Source organism: Gorilla gorilla, chromosome 6 (genome assembly GCF_029281585.2).
Source record: "Gorilla gorilla gorilla isolate KB3781 chromosome 6, NHGRI_mGorGor1-v2.1_pri, whole genome shotgun sequence".
Taxonomy (NCBI): domain Eukaryota; kingdom Metazoa; phylum Chordata; class Mammalia; order Primates; family Hominidae; genus Gorilla; species Gorilla gorilla.
The window spans coordinates 90,921,014-90,933,592 of NC_073230.2; the positions used below are offsets into that span (position 1 = coordinate 90,921,014).

Sequence of the window (12,579 nt, forward strand, 5' to 3'; positions counted from 1 at the left end):
GGCCATCTGTCCGCCCACCACACCTCTCTCCCCTTGCCCACCACGCTCCAGCCCCACAGTCCTCTTTCTGCTTCTTTCCCAGCCTCTGAGCTTTTGCACACGCTGTTCCCTCTGCCTGAACACCCTCCACTGGGCTGAGAACAACTCTCTGAGACCTCTCTCAGCTGTTGCTTCCTTTGGAACAGCCGCTGCTGCTGTCACTCTTCCAGCTCCAAGACCTGCTGAGCCTCCTGTCATTTTTAGTTCCCATGTCCCCAGCACTTCTCCTTGGCCTCCTTTGGCCCAATTGACAATGTCCGTTCTCAATGTCTTCTCACCCAGCGCTGAGCCCCACTGGGTGAAGGCAATGCCTGTCATGTTCACCACAGTATCCCCTCCCCCATCACCACGACTGGTCCACAGTGATGCTCAAAAAAGATCTGTTGGTAGGCAATGCGAAGGTGCATTCATGTCATCCTGCAGGCGGAATTCTCCACGAGTTTTGAGCAGCCTCGGTTTTCCCACCACCTCCAAATCATGCAAGACACAGGGTAAGAGCAAAGACAAGGTGGCTGTGGCTGATGTTCACCCTCTCGGGGCGTCCCTTCTCTTCTGTCCTCCTTGAGCAGGGAGACCATCGGGGTGCAACCTGGTTGGGGCGGGGAGGAGGTGCAGCGCCTGGCCAGAGCGGGCCTGGCCACGGGCAAGGGACAGCGACCTCCTGGGCCAGGACAGATGAGAGCGGCGCAGGCCCAGGCCCGGCGTGGCGGAGGTGCGCGTGAGCGGCCAGCAGAGGGCGCCAGAGAGCCAGGAGCGGCCCGCAAAGGAGCCCGCGCCGGCCCCGGTGCCCAGCTCCGCGCCGCGCGGACCCACCGAGCCCGCGCTCAGACGCCCCAGCTCCGCCGAGAGGCCGCTTGCGCCGGGTCCTTCTTCTTCCTCAAGTGCAGGCAGAGCCCCCGGAGCCATGGCCAGCCCTTCCGGCAGCTCCAAAGCCACTGGCAAGCCCCAAGGCAGGGATGGCCGGCCCAGGAGGGAGGAGGACGAAGTCCCTCCCGAAGAGAAGAGGCTGCGGCTCTTGCTGGAGGGGGGAAGCGCACTGCCCCAGGACCGCGAGGACGGGGAGGACGCGCCGCGGCCGGGCAGGGAGGAGACCGGCACTCAGACAGGTGGCGACGGCAGAGGAGTAAGTGACGCGGGCGCGGGGGTCCGGGGATGCCGGGAGCGCGGGGGTGCTGGGGACGCGGGGTAGGGGCGGCGGGAGGCTCCGTGGCCTGCCCCGGGTTGAAGTTGGGAGGGCGGCCTTCATTCTGAGCACATTTAGGCAGCACGGGCAGCCCTCCTCGCCGTGGGCTGCATCAGAGCCCCCCTGCCCAGTCTTGGGGTTGCTCCCGGTTGCTGTCTGGGAGGCTTGCTCATGGTGACATCCTCATCTCCCTGTGCACGTTACTGCATTCAGAGCTTGGGTCACCTGGACACTGAACTCAGGTGAATTTTCTCTGAGATCCCGGGAGAAGGAGGACAGTTCTCTGGAAGGTTTTCCAGGGCCGATCACGGAAAGGATGAGAAGGGAGAGGTCCTGGTCGGGGACACAATTACGGTGGCAGTGTAACACCAGGAAACTTGATTGCGTGAAGTCCCTCTCACTCCCTCTACCTCCTTCTTTTACGTGGACTCTGCCAAAGACCGGGATACCAGAATGCACTGCAGTGACCAAACGTAGTGGGACCTCGGGAACGCGAGTCTGGAGCCAGGCGGCTGGGGTTTACATCCTGGTTCTGCCCCTCCTTAGCTGGCTGACATGGCATAAGCCACTTACCCTCTCTGAGCCTTACTGTCTTCAGTGGCAAATGGATCTGTCAACAGGCCCCATTGCCTGGGGTTGTTACTGCTGAGATTAAGGGATAGTCGTCCATAGAAAGACTTAGCGTTGTGCCTGGCACATAGTGTATGGTAGATAAATGGGACTTAGGACTAAAACTCATGCCTTCGTGTGTTTTTGCAGTGATGTTTTGTTCTGGGGTGCATCACAAGAGACAAGGTTCTTGGCCGGGCATGGTGGCTCAAGCCAATAATCCCAGCACTTTGAGAGGCCGAAGGGGGAGGATCGCTTGAGCCCAGGAGTTTAAGACCAGCCTGGGCAACATGGTGAAGCCTCATATCTACCAAAAAAAAAAAAAAAAAAAAAAAAAAAAGCCAGGTGTGGTGGTATGTGCCTGTAGTCCCAAGTACTTGGGAGGCTGAGGTGGGAGGATTGCTAGAGCCTGGAAGGTCGGGCTGCAGTGAGCTGTGATCATGCCACTGCACTCCAGCCTGGGTGACAAAGTGAGACCGTTTCAAGGAAAAGAGAGAGAGAGAGACAGACAGACCCACAAGAGTCTTAAGCCAGAATCTCCATGTTAAAATGCTTTCTGGAGGCTAAAATGATGATATGTTGATAATGAAATATTTAAAAGGCAGAAACCCCACTGAATTTTTTGGTCCACAAAGGGAAATGGGAATCGCATGACCTGAAGGATGATGGAGGAACTGAACAGAAACCATCCTTGTTTCCTGAATCTGAATATGGCACGCTCTTTTCACGGTGCCTGTATCTGCTCAGTCTGGCGGCCCCTTGAAAAGAGGGAATCTTGATTTTCAAACTTAAAATTTGGCCCAAAGCCCACTGCTGCCCACAATGCCCGCCAGACCCATTCCTCTTCCCTTTTAGTTTCTATGGGAATACTCTCTTTGAAGAACCCATGAAGCAGTGTCAGGCTGGTGTGAGGATCAGCAGTGATTTCTTTGAGGAGGAGAGCCTGTTTCTTCACTCACAGGCCATGTCTGAGTGGATCAAGAAGAACAGAGTGCCCTTTTATGAGATTTTGTCTGCACAGACCATTAGCTTGGTAAAAATGTCAAAACCATCCTCATTCTTTAATAGCAGATTATTTTGGACTTTTCTCTGCAAGAAGCAGCATGGGCATTCAGATGCTTTTAAGGATAAAATGTTCTTTCTCATCACCAGGCCTGGTGCTCTGGATGGCTGAGGTTTTAATGTGACTGGATGTCCCTTGGAGTGGCTCCCAGGCTGTGATCTCGCGGTTGGGTGGCAAGGGGTTGCTTTATTCGGTGTTGGCTAAAGGATGTTTTAGCAGGTAAATCGGGACCCCAGGAGACCCTGAGTGCCAAGTCCTGCTGCAGGGCATGTGTTTATGGTGGGGAGGCGGGGGGTGGAGGGTGGGGGGCATTGATTTCCTGCCAATATCAGAAGTTTCACAGGCTTCTTGTGTATCCATAAACACCCATCCCATTGAGACGCCTAGAAAACCTGGCCCTCCCCAAGCCTTTATTGACCGCTTGTGAATGATCCCAGGGTGTGTCTGACCAACAGCTCTTCCTGGAGGGAGAGAAGTCTCTCCTAGGTATTTGGTTATCAACCTCAACCATTTGCTGAGCCTTCCCCAAGACCAGGCACCTCGGCAGAGATTTCTGGGTTGTCAGGCAGAACCGAGCATTCAAGGGTGATAACTCACTGTAGTCCCTGAAATCCCTGATGAACGCACCAGGTAAAAGCATCCAGGGTTGAAACCAGATCAGGAAGGTTATTGTCAGCCTGGGGCTCCTGTAGAGGTGCATCCACGTTGCAGGTATTTTCCCTTCTGGCTGAGGAGAAACCTGGGTTTCTCAGCTTTGGCACAGTCACAACACTTGGGGTGAGACCATTCATGGTGGTGGTGGTGGGGGGGGGGCCGTCCTGTGTATTGTAGGATGGTTAGCAGCATCTCTGGTCTCCATCCTCTAGGTACGATTCTACCCTCCCAGCTATGGCTACCCCAGATGTCTCCAGACGGTTTCAAATGTCATGGAGCAAGGGAGTGGTACGTGAGCAAAACCACCCCAGTTGAGAGCCATTGGTTTACACTTGTGGAAATGTTTGAGGGTGAGAGTGTCGAGCTTGCGTCCCTGCTGTACCCTTTATAAGCAATGTGGTCTTGGAAAATTAATACTACTCCAGGGACCTCAGTTTTCTCATCTATAAAATGGAGATAAATGAGATACACTTTCATAGGAAGGTTACATGGGATTTACTGAGATAATAAGACAGTACATGGAAAATGCTGGGCATAGCATTTATTTATTTTTATGTTTTTTAAAGATGGAGTCTTACTCTGTTGCCCAGGCTGGAGTGCAGTGACATGATCTCTGCTCATTGCAACCTCCACCTCCTGGGCTCAAGTGATTCTCCTGCCTCAGCCTCCCGAGTAGGTGGGATTACAGGTGCCCACCACCACACCTGGCTGATTTTTGTATTTTTAGTAGAGATGGGGTTTCACCATGTTGGCCAGGCTGGTCTCAAACTCCTGACCTAAGGTGATCCACCTGCCTCGGCCTCCCAAGGTGCTGAGATCACAGGTGTGAGCCACCACGCTGGGCTGGGCATAGCATTGTAACACAGACAAAGCACAAAATACTTGGGCAATATCTTTTTACATTTGGCTGGTCTAGACTCCATCCTCCATCCCCTCATGCACTGGTGTGGTGCAGACCAGAATATCACCCACCTAGACTGCAGAGTGGATTTGGGTGGCATCTTGGCTTTCTGCACAAGACTTGCCTGTTCCCCACCACATCCCCCTGGTTCTCAGGGTCCAGGATTCCAGGAAGCAGGGATGTGGGCAGGCAGGGTAGGTGGCCCACCAAGTTCACTCCCACGCTGGGGACCTGCAGAGCTGGCTGTCCGAGACAGGGTGTTTGGACCAACATCTGGGTTTCTGGATTTCTATTTGAGCACAGCTGGACTACACAGGCTGAAGCTTTCTCTGCCGAGATATAGATATTTCCCTGGTGATGATCTTTCAAGCTGACATGAAGACATGGCCACCCACTGGAACGTGGTGTGTCTGCCGTGGCCCTCTTGTAATTTGTGAGGCAGGCTCCTGAGGAATGCAGTGCATCAGTGGGAAATGGTGGGAAGTTCTCGCAACCCCCCCTGGCCGAAAGTGCTGCCTGCGCAGGTTGGTGGACGGTCCTTTGAGCAGGAAGAAGACATGAAGCACATTCCTGTTAGCTACGACAGAGAGGGGCAGGGTACACACTGGACATTTCAAGCCCCTCCAGAGAAGCAAGTCTTACTGTGCTGGGAGTACTTGTGGAGTGCGGGCTGTGTTGCCCTGGGCTTTAATTATTTCAGGAACATTTAACCGCAGCGTTGGCAGGCCGGATCTTGATATGTGTTTCTCAGTTGGAAAGACTTTGGACCGTAGGGAAATGTCTTCTCAATTCTTTTAATTTCATTAAGATTGTCATTTTTCTTCTTGTGGCCTCTGGAATGTGACACAGAACTCAAGGGACAGGAAGGAGATGAGTTGGAGGCTGGGACAGGGGTCCCTGCCAGGGATGCTGGTGACTCACATGACGGTGTTGATGTGTGGAGTCCGGTGCCTGGTTTGGGGAATGTTTGTGGGATATGTTCCAAAGGACTGACGGACCTTTCAGGTACTGGAGGTGAATGGTCAAGTCTGATCTCAGGGCTGACAGTGTCAGGCAAGGACAGGAAGTTGATGTTGAACTCATTGGCTGAGGTTGCTTGGGACCCAGGGGGCAACGTGTGCCAGGACAGATGGGTCTGGGGCTAGGAAGGCAGGTTTGGGCTGGAGACTTGGGCTTGGGAGGCATCCCAGGTAGACAGTGGTTGAGGCTGTGGAAATGACCGTGATTGCCTGGGATGAGAGTGGAGACAGACAAGATGGGGGTTTTGCTCTAAGCCTGGGGAACCCACCTCCCAGGTTCAAAGGATTCTCCTCCCTCAGCCTCCCAAGTAGCTGGGAATGCAGGTGCACGCCACCATGCCTGACTAACTTTTGTATTTTTAGTGGAGATGAGGTTTGGCCAGGTTGCTTTCAAACTCCTGACCTCAAGTGATCGGCCCACCTTGGCTTCCCAAAGTGCTGGGATTACAGGCATGAGCCACCATGCCTGACCATTTTTAAATATTAATTTTTATGAAATATTTTCAAACACATTTTACTGTACATTGGAAAAGTCAATCATGATTTGAAAACTTTATCAAAATCCAATCAAATGTCAATTAACCATTTAATTGTGGATGAGTAAGGAGACTATTTTGACCAAAACATGTTAGAACAATTACCACTTATAGAAATAATCTATGTTTTAATGTTTTAGTTGAATTAAACAATCTTTTATATTCTGTCCAGGCGCAGTGGCTCACACCTGTAATCCCAGCACTTTGGCAGGTCGAGGCTGGCGGATCACCTAAGGTCAGGAGTTCAAGACCAGCCTAGCCAACATGGCGGAACTGTCTCTACTAAAAATACAGAAATTAGCCAGGTGTGATGGCACACACCTGTAATCCCAGCTGCTTGGGAGGCCGAGGCAGGAGAATCATTTGAACCTGGGAGACAGAGGTTGCAGTCAGCCGAGATCGCACCACTGCACTTCAGCCAGCCTGGGTGACAGAGCGAGACTGTTTCAAAAATAAATAAGTAAATAAAGTAGAATTCTGAATGTTATTTTTAATAATTATTTTGTAAAAAGAATGTCTTGTTTTTTGGAGTTGTTGAATTTATTGAATTGACAAAAATTATGTACAAGAGGGTACAACATGATGTGACTGGAGTATGTATACATTACAAAATGGCTAAATCAAGCTAAATAACATCACCTCCCAGACTGATTTTTTTATGGTGAGAACACTTAAAAAACCTACTCTCTTAGTGATTTCCAAGTGTATGATATGTTGTTATTAACTGTAGGTACCATGTTGTCCCATGGATATCCTGAACTTATTCTTCCTCTCTAAAAATGACATTCTGTGTCCTTTGGCATCTGCCCACTTCCCCACCCTGGCAACCATCATTCTACTCTGCTTCTGTGAATTCAACTTTTTTCTTTTCTTTTTCATCCTTTTTTTTTGAGACAATCTCATTCTATTGCCCAGGCTGTAGTGCAGGGGTGTGATCTTGGCTCACTGCAGCCTTGACTTCCCAAGCTCAATCAATCCTCCCACCTCGGCCTCCTGAGTATCTGGGAGTACAGGCATGCACCACCACGCTCCACTAATTTTTGTAGTTTTTTGTGGAAATGGGGTCTTGCTATGTTATGCAGGCTGGTCTCGAACTCCTGGGCTCAAGCAATCTGCCGGCCTCAGCCTCCCAAAGTGCTGGGATTACAGGCATGAGCCACCATGCCTGGCCGAGTTCAACTTTTTTAGATTTTACATATGAGTGAGATCATGTGGTATTTGTCGTTTTGTGCCTGGCTTATTTCACTTAACATAATATCCTCCAGGCTCATCCATGTTGTCTCAAATGGCAGGATTTCCTTCTTTTTGAAGGCTGAATAGTATTCCATTGTGTACGTACACTACATTGTTGCTGGAAGTGTAATGGAGGCCAGTTGGGGGAGGAGGGGGAAAAGATTCACTCTAAGTCTAGATGCTCCAGCACCCACCCAGGATGTGTGCAAGGAAGTGCAGGATGCTCCTGGTCTTGCAAACTGGTTTGTGGGACTCCAAATCCCCTATCCTTCCACAGTGCTTTCTGTCTTGTTATCACATTTCCTTGGAGGAGAGCCCAGCCTTGGTGGAGAGCCCTGCTCTGGCTTTGTCCCTCGGCATGAGATGGCAAAGGATGGTGCTGCTGGGAGACCCTCACGTCTGCACACTGGGGGCTGCTTGCCTTCTCCATTCCTCCTTCAAGTATCTGAGCAGCTCCTGTGTGCCAGCTGGTGGTCTACAAGATGGATTGGTCCTTGGAGATCACGCTGTAGCAGAGGAGGCAGGCTGTAGCCCACATGCCACAACCAGCCCCCTGCCTGTTCACACAAATAAAGTTTTATTGGAATACAGCCACACCCATTTCAGTGCATATTGTCTGTGGCTGTTTTCCTGCTACAATGGAGAGTTGAATAGTTGGGACAGAGACCTATGGCCTGCAAAGCTGAACTATTTACCGTCTGGCTCTCAAGAAAAGGGAAAAAAAATGCTTATCTTTGTACCCTGACAGTCTTAGATTAAGAGTACTTTGTACCACCCTGACGTCCCAGGCGGCCATGAGTCCAGCCACCCCTGAAATGTACACAAGTCTGGGCTAGGGTTGCAGCAGGTGAGTCCCAATTTTGCAGGTCTTTGGCATCAGGGGCACAACCCAGGATTTTGAGTGGGGTTTCCTCACCACTGTGGCTGGGCACTGGGTTAGTGTGCTTTCTGATTTTTGTATGGGGAAGAGAAAGGAGGGAGGAAATGGCAACTTGTTGCCCTGTTCTAACATTTTCCTAAGATGGATCTCCAGGCAAGGGCTTGGGATCTCACCTTGCACAGCTTACAAAACCCAGTGAGGCCGGCTGTCTTGGCGCTGCCACTCTGAGGGATGGAGCCCCCAAATTACTAGGAAGGGAGATAAAAGAATGGTTTCTGCAAGCACAAGAAGTGGCGTTATTGAAATTAATATTTCCCCCAAGTTTTATAATGTCTAGGCATGCATATTTAAGTGTCTGTCTCAAAAGCTCTTGCTAATAACAAGATGTTGCATTTAATTTCCTTTTTTTGTTCTCTGAGCAACATGCAGCTTCCTGCACAGCCCTCCTTGCAGGCAACTGCACTGAGGTGACAGTACTCCTGACTGCCAGCACAGATCCCCAGGGCCTCTGAGAGCCCTGTATTCTGGGGGCAGCCTTTCCCCCTTCTATTTGGCCCCAGCTGGAAGGGGGCAGGTTACCCACAGCCCAGCACAGGGCTCCTGCCTTAGCTTCTCTAGGGACTCTGGCTCCCTCTGACCCTCTAGACCTCACCAGCTGAGGATCAGAGCCCCGGGGCAGGAGCCAGGGCCAGGGGGCATTGGGGGGTGGTTTGAGAGTGCAGCTCTGGAGGGGGGCAGGGCGGGCCCAGGAAAAGCTGCTCAGGGGAGACTGCAAAGAAATGGCAGAGTTAGGACAAGAGGGCCAGGCATGGTGGCTCACACCTGTAATCCCAGCACTTTGAGAGGCTGAGGTGGGTGGATCGCCTGAGGCCAGGAGTTTGAGACTAGCCTGGCCAACATGGTGAAAACCTGTCTCTACTAAAAATACAATAATTAGCCGGCCATGGTGACACCTATAATACCAGCTACTCGGGAAGCTGAGCCACGAGAATTGCTTGAACCCAGAAGGTGGAGTTTGCAGTGAGCTGAGATTGTGCCACTGTACTCCAGCCTGGGCAACAGAGCAAGATTCCATCTCAAAAAAAAAAAAAAAAAGTCAGGACAAGAAGAGAAGGGAAGAGAAGGGAGCTGTGGGGCAGCAGCCAGGACCTTAAAGGCAGAGAAGAGGAAGCTTGGATTTCCAATTTCAAAGGACATGAAGTCACACACCTTTATTTAACCTGCTCCAGGTGAGGCTGGGCTTTGTGTATTTTCCTTGCTTTCCTTTTCCTTGTGTTCAGGCTGTTGTAGAAACAGGTACACAGGGGCTCTGTGTGGCGCCCTGTTCTAGTTGCCTTCAGGAAGCATGGGGTGCCCTGGTTTCCTTGGCTTCGTGTCCCCCTTTCCTCCTGCCACCCCTGACTGTGCACCCCACCTTATCCCTCAGACCATCCTCCTGGAGGGGACTGGCCAGGGCTTGTGTCCTTGCTAGTCTCTAGGAAGGAAGACTCTGTGGCTTGAAAGCTTGTCGGCTTAAGTTGCAAGGTGTAGGTGCCTGGGAGGGCATGTGCACAGCCCTCTTGACTGATCCATTCATGTTTTTCTTTTTTGACTCTGTCCTATGTTGTCCTGATGGAGGGGTAAGCCCCTGCCTTCTGCCTTTCCTGCCTTGGACTCTTGCAATTGGACCAGATGAGAGGGTCTGAGAATTCAAGCAATGCAGGCCAGGCATGGTGGCTCACACGTGTAATCCCAGCACTTTTGGAGGCCAAGGCGGGTGGGCCAGGAGTTCGAGACCAGCTTGGCCAAAATAGTGAAACCCTGTCTCTACAAAAAGTACAAAAGTTAGCCGGGCTTGGTGGTGCGCACCTGTAATCCTAGTTATTTGGGAGGCTGAGGCAAGAGAATCACTGGAACTCAGAAGCAGCAGGTTGCAGTGAGGAGCAGGTTGCAGTGAGGAGGAGGTTGCAGTGAGCCGAGACTGTGTCCCTGGACTCCAGACTGGGCAATAGAGCGGGACTATGTTTCCACAAAAAAAAAAAAAAATTTATGTAGAAAACAAAAAACAAAACATCCTCTTGATTTGCTTTTCTTGATCTTGCTTCTCAGAGGTAACACTGGGAAGGGTTGGGGTATACCTCTCCACACCTTTTTCTTTGATTTCTTTTTATTTTTTATTCTACGTTCTGAGATACATGTGCAGAATGTGCAGGTTTGTTCCATAGGTATACATGTGCCATGGTGGTTTGCTGCACCTATCAACCCGTCATCTAGGTTTTAAGCCCCGCATGCATTCGGTATTTGTCCTAACGCTCTCCCACCCCTTGTCCCCCACTCCCGACGGGGCCCGGTGTGTGATGTTCCCCTCCCTGTGTCCATGTGTTCTCATTTTTCAACTCCTACTTATGAGTGAGAACCCGCAGAGTTTGGTTTTCTGTTCCTGTCCACACCTTTTTCCTCTGTGCACGCAAGCACATGTATTTGCATATAAGTGTTTATTGTAACCTTTTTTAAAAAGTAAAAATGGAATAATGCTATATTTATTCTTTGGAAAGCCTGCTTTTCAGGCAGCATGCCTTTGACATTGTCTCACGTTGGAACCTGGGTACCACCTTCTTCTCCCAGCAGTTATTCTGACGTGTGGATGCACCACGCTTTGTTTAACCAGCCCTGCACCGATACGTCTTTGGATGGTTTCCGCCTTTTCCCAATCACAGACAGTGTTCTGGTGGATTTTCTTACACACATCACTTGGTGCTCTGTGCCTGCATTTCTGTGAGATGTTCCTGGAGGTGGGCTGTCTAGGTCAGAGGGGGATCTGTGCTTAATTTGCATCCTCTGCAAAATTCCATCCAGTCATCCGGCTCCCCAAGGGCTCACATGGTACTGTCCTCTGTAGACATCATCGTCTGCAGATGATGGCACAACTGCCTCTCTTCCTTTTACTCACACCAGTCTGCACCCTGGTGTCCTGGGGGGTCCAGCCCCTACCTGCTTGTCTGCCCCCACCCCACAGTCCCCCCAGCCCCTGCTAACAGGGACTCTGGCTTCTGAGCTCTGGCAGACTGCCTCACTCTGGAGAAGTTTGCTTTCTCAAACATTCCTGGCAATGTTACTGCAAATCTCGAGGCCTGCATTTGCCTTCTTCAGGCCTCAGTTTCCTCAAAAGTAAAATGGGGTTAATGTGATGCTACTGTCTGCATCCTAGAGCTGCCATGAGGGTTGAGTGAGATCACTGTTGAGAGCACGTTCACAGCGCCGGCCTTGTGTGCAGTCAGCACGTGTAGGGCAGGGCTGTTGCTGATACGTGGTTGACTGTCATTGCTAGACTGTGGCTTTACCAGGGGCATTGTCTTTAGTGCTGAGCCCAGAGCCACCCCTAGTACCTGCTGTGTTTATAGAGTGATTGAGTGTCAGGGTCAGAGACTGGGGCAATGGCAGCAGAAACAGAGGAAAGAAGTGGGGCTTCTAATAGGTCCTGAGCCAGTGGCCCTTGAGATGAAGACTTCTTACCAAGGTCTGGGGCTGTGCTGTGTGTTCTAGGCCCGAGACTGGAAGCTAGGCCTGGCTGCAGCCCTGGCTGAGCTGGGGAAGTGCAGGTCAGCATCCTGCTTCATTAGGACACCTCCAAGCCCAGCTTAGACCTGGATGCCAGGTGACCCTCTGTTTACTCTGAGCCCAGACAGAAGACAGGGAAGTGTGCAAGTGTGGGAACCCTCATCACAGCCCTTGACTCTGTAAGGCATATGGGTTTATGTACGTGTGTGAGCATGGCCGTGGCTTCTCTGTGAGTTTCAAGCTCGAGGTTGTGTTTATGCAGGGTTAGGCTTGCCAGGTAAAATACAGGAAGTCCAATTAAACCTGAATTTCTCATTAACCATTTTTTTTTTGGTGCAAATATATCCCACGCAATATTTGGGACCTGCTTACCCTAAAAAATGATTTGTTGTTTATCTGAAATTCAAGTTTAACTGGCATCCTGTCTTTTCACTTGCTACGTATGAGAGTTCCGTGTGGGGGTTATCAGTGTGCATTTGTGAGTTCCCATGTGAAGGACTCTCTCCAAGTGTCTGTAGGTGCCAGGATGGAGATGGACAGAGAAGATCCTCTCGGGCCGCTTTAGTGGCACCTAGAGACTGTGGGGTAGGACACTTCAGCCCCAGGGGCCTAGGCAGCACTGTCCAGCACCTGTGTACTCCTGTCTTCTTCATGGGGTCTGACTTCCCTGCCATCTCTCTCCAAATACGGTGGCAAGAGCTATCCCATCTGCCCCCATCTGGAGCTCGGCTGCCCAGCCAGACAAGATGGCAAACAGTGTGCAGATGGCTGCAAAGCTTTCCCCAGCAACTTCTGCAAGGGGACTGCAGATGAAATGGAAGCCCTCATCCTCACCGCCTTCCCCTTCCAGAAAACCCAGGCAACAGCCACCTCTGAATGCTGCTTAAGAAGCTTCTCCCTCCTGGTGATTAAACCACCCCAAATA

The 12,579-nt window shown here is 51.1% G+C and overlaps 1 protein-coding gene across 1 annotated transcript in view; it reads left to right on the top strand.

Moving 5' to 3' along the window:
* Positions 1 to 798: 798 nt before the first annotated feature.
* Positions 799 to 12,579, top strand: part of ASNS (asparagine synthetase (glutamine-hydrolyzing)) — a 76,087-nt gene continuing 64,306 nt past the window's right edge. The window contains exon 1 of the mRNA XM_055393189.2: positions 799 to 1,162. The gene's annotated coding sequence lies outside the window, so the exon portion shown is untranslated. The remainder of the gene's footprint in view (positions 1,163 to 12,579) is intronic.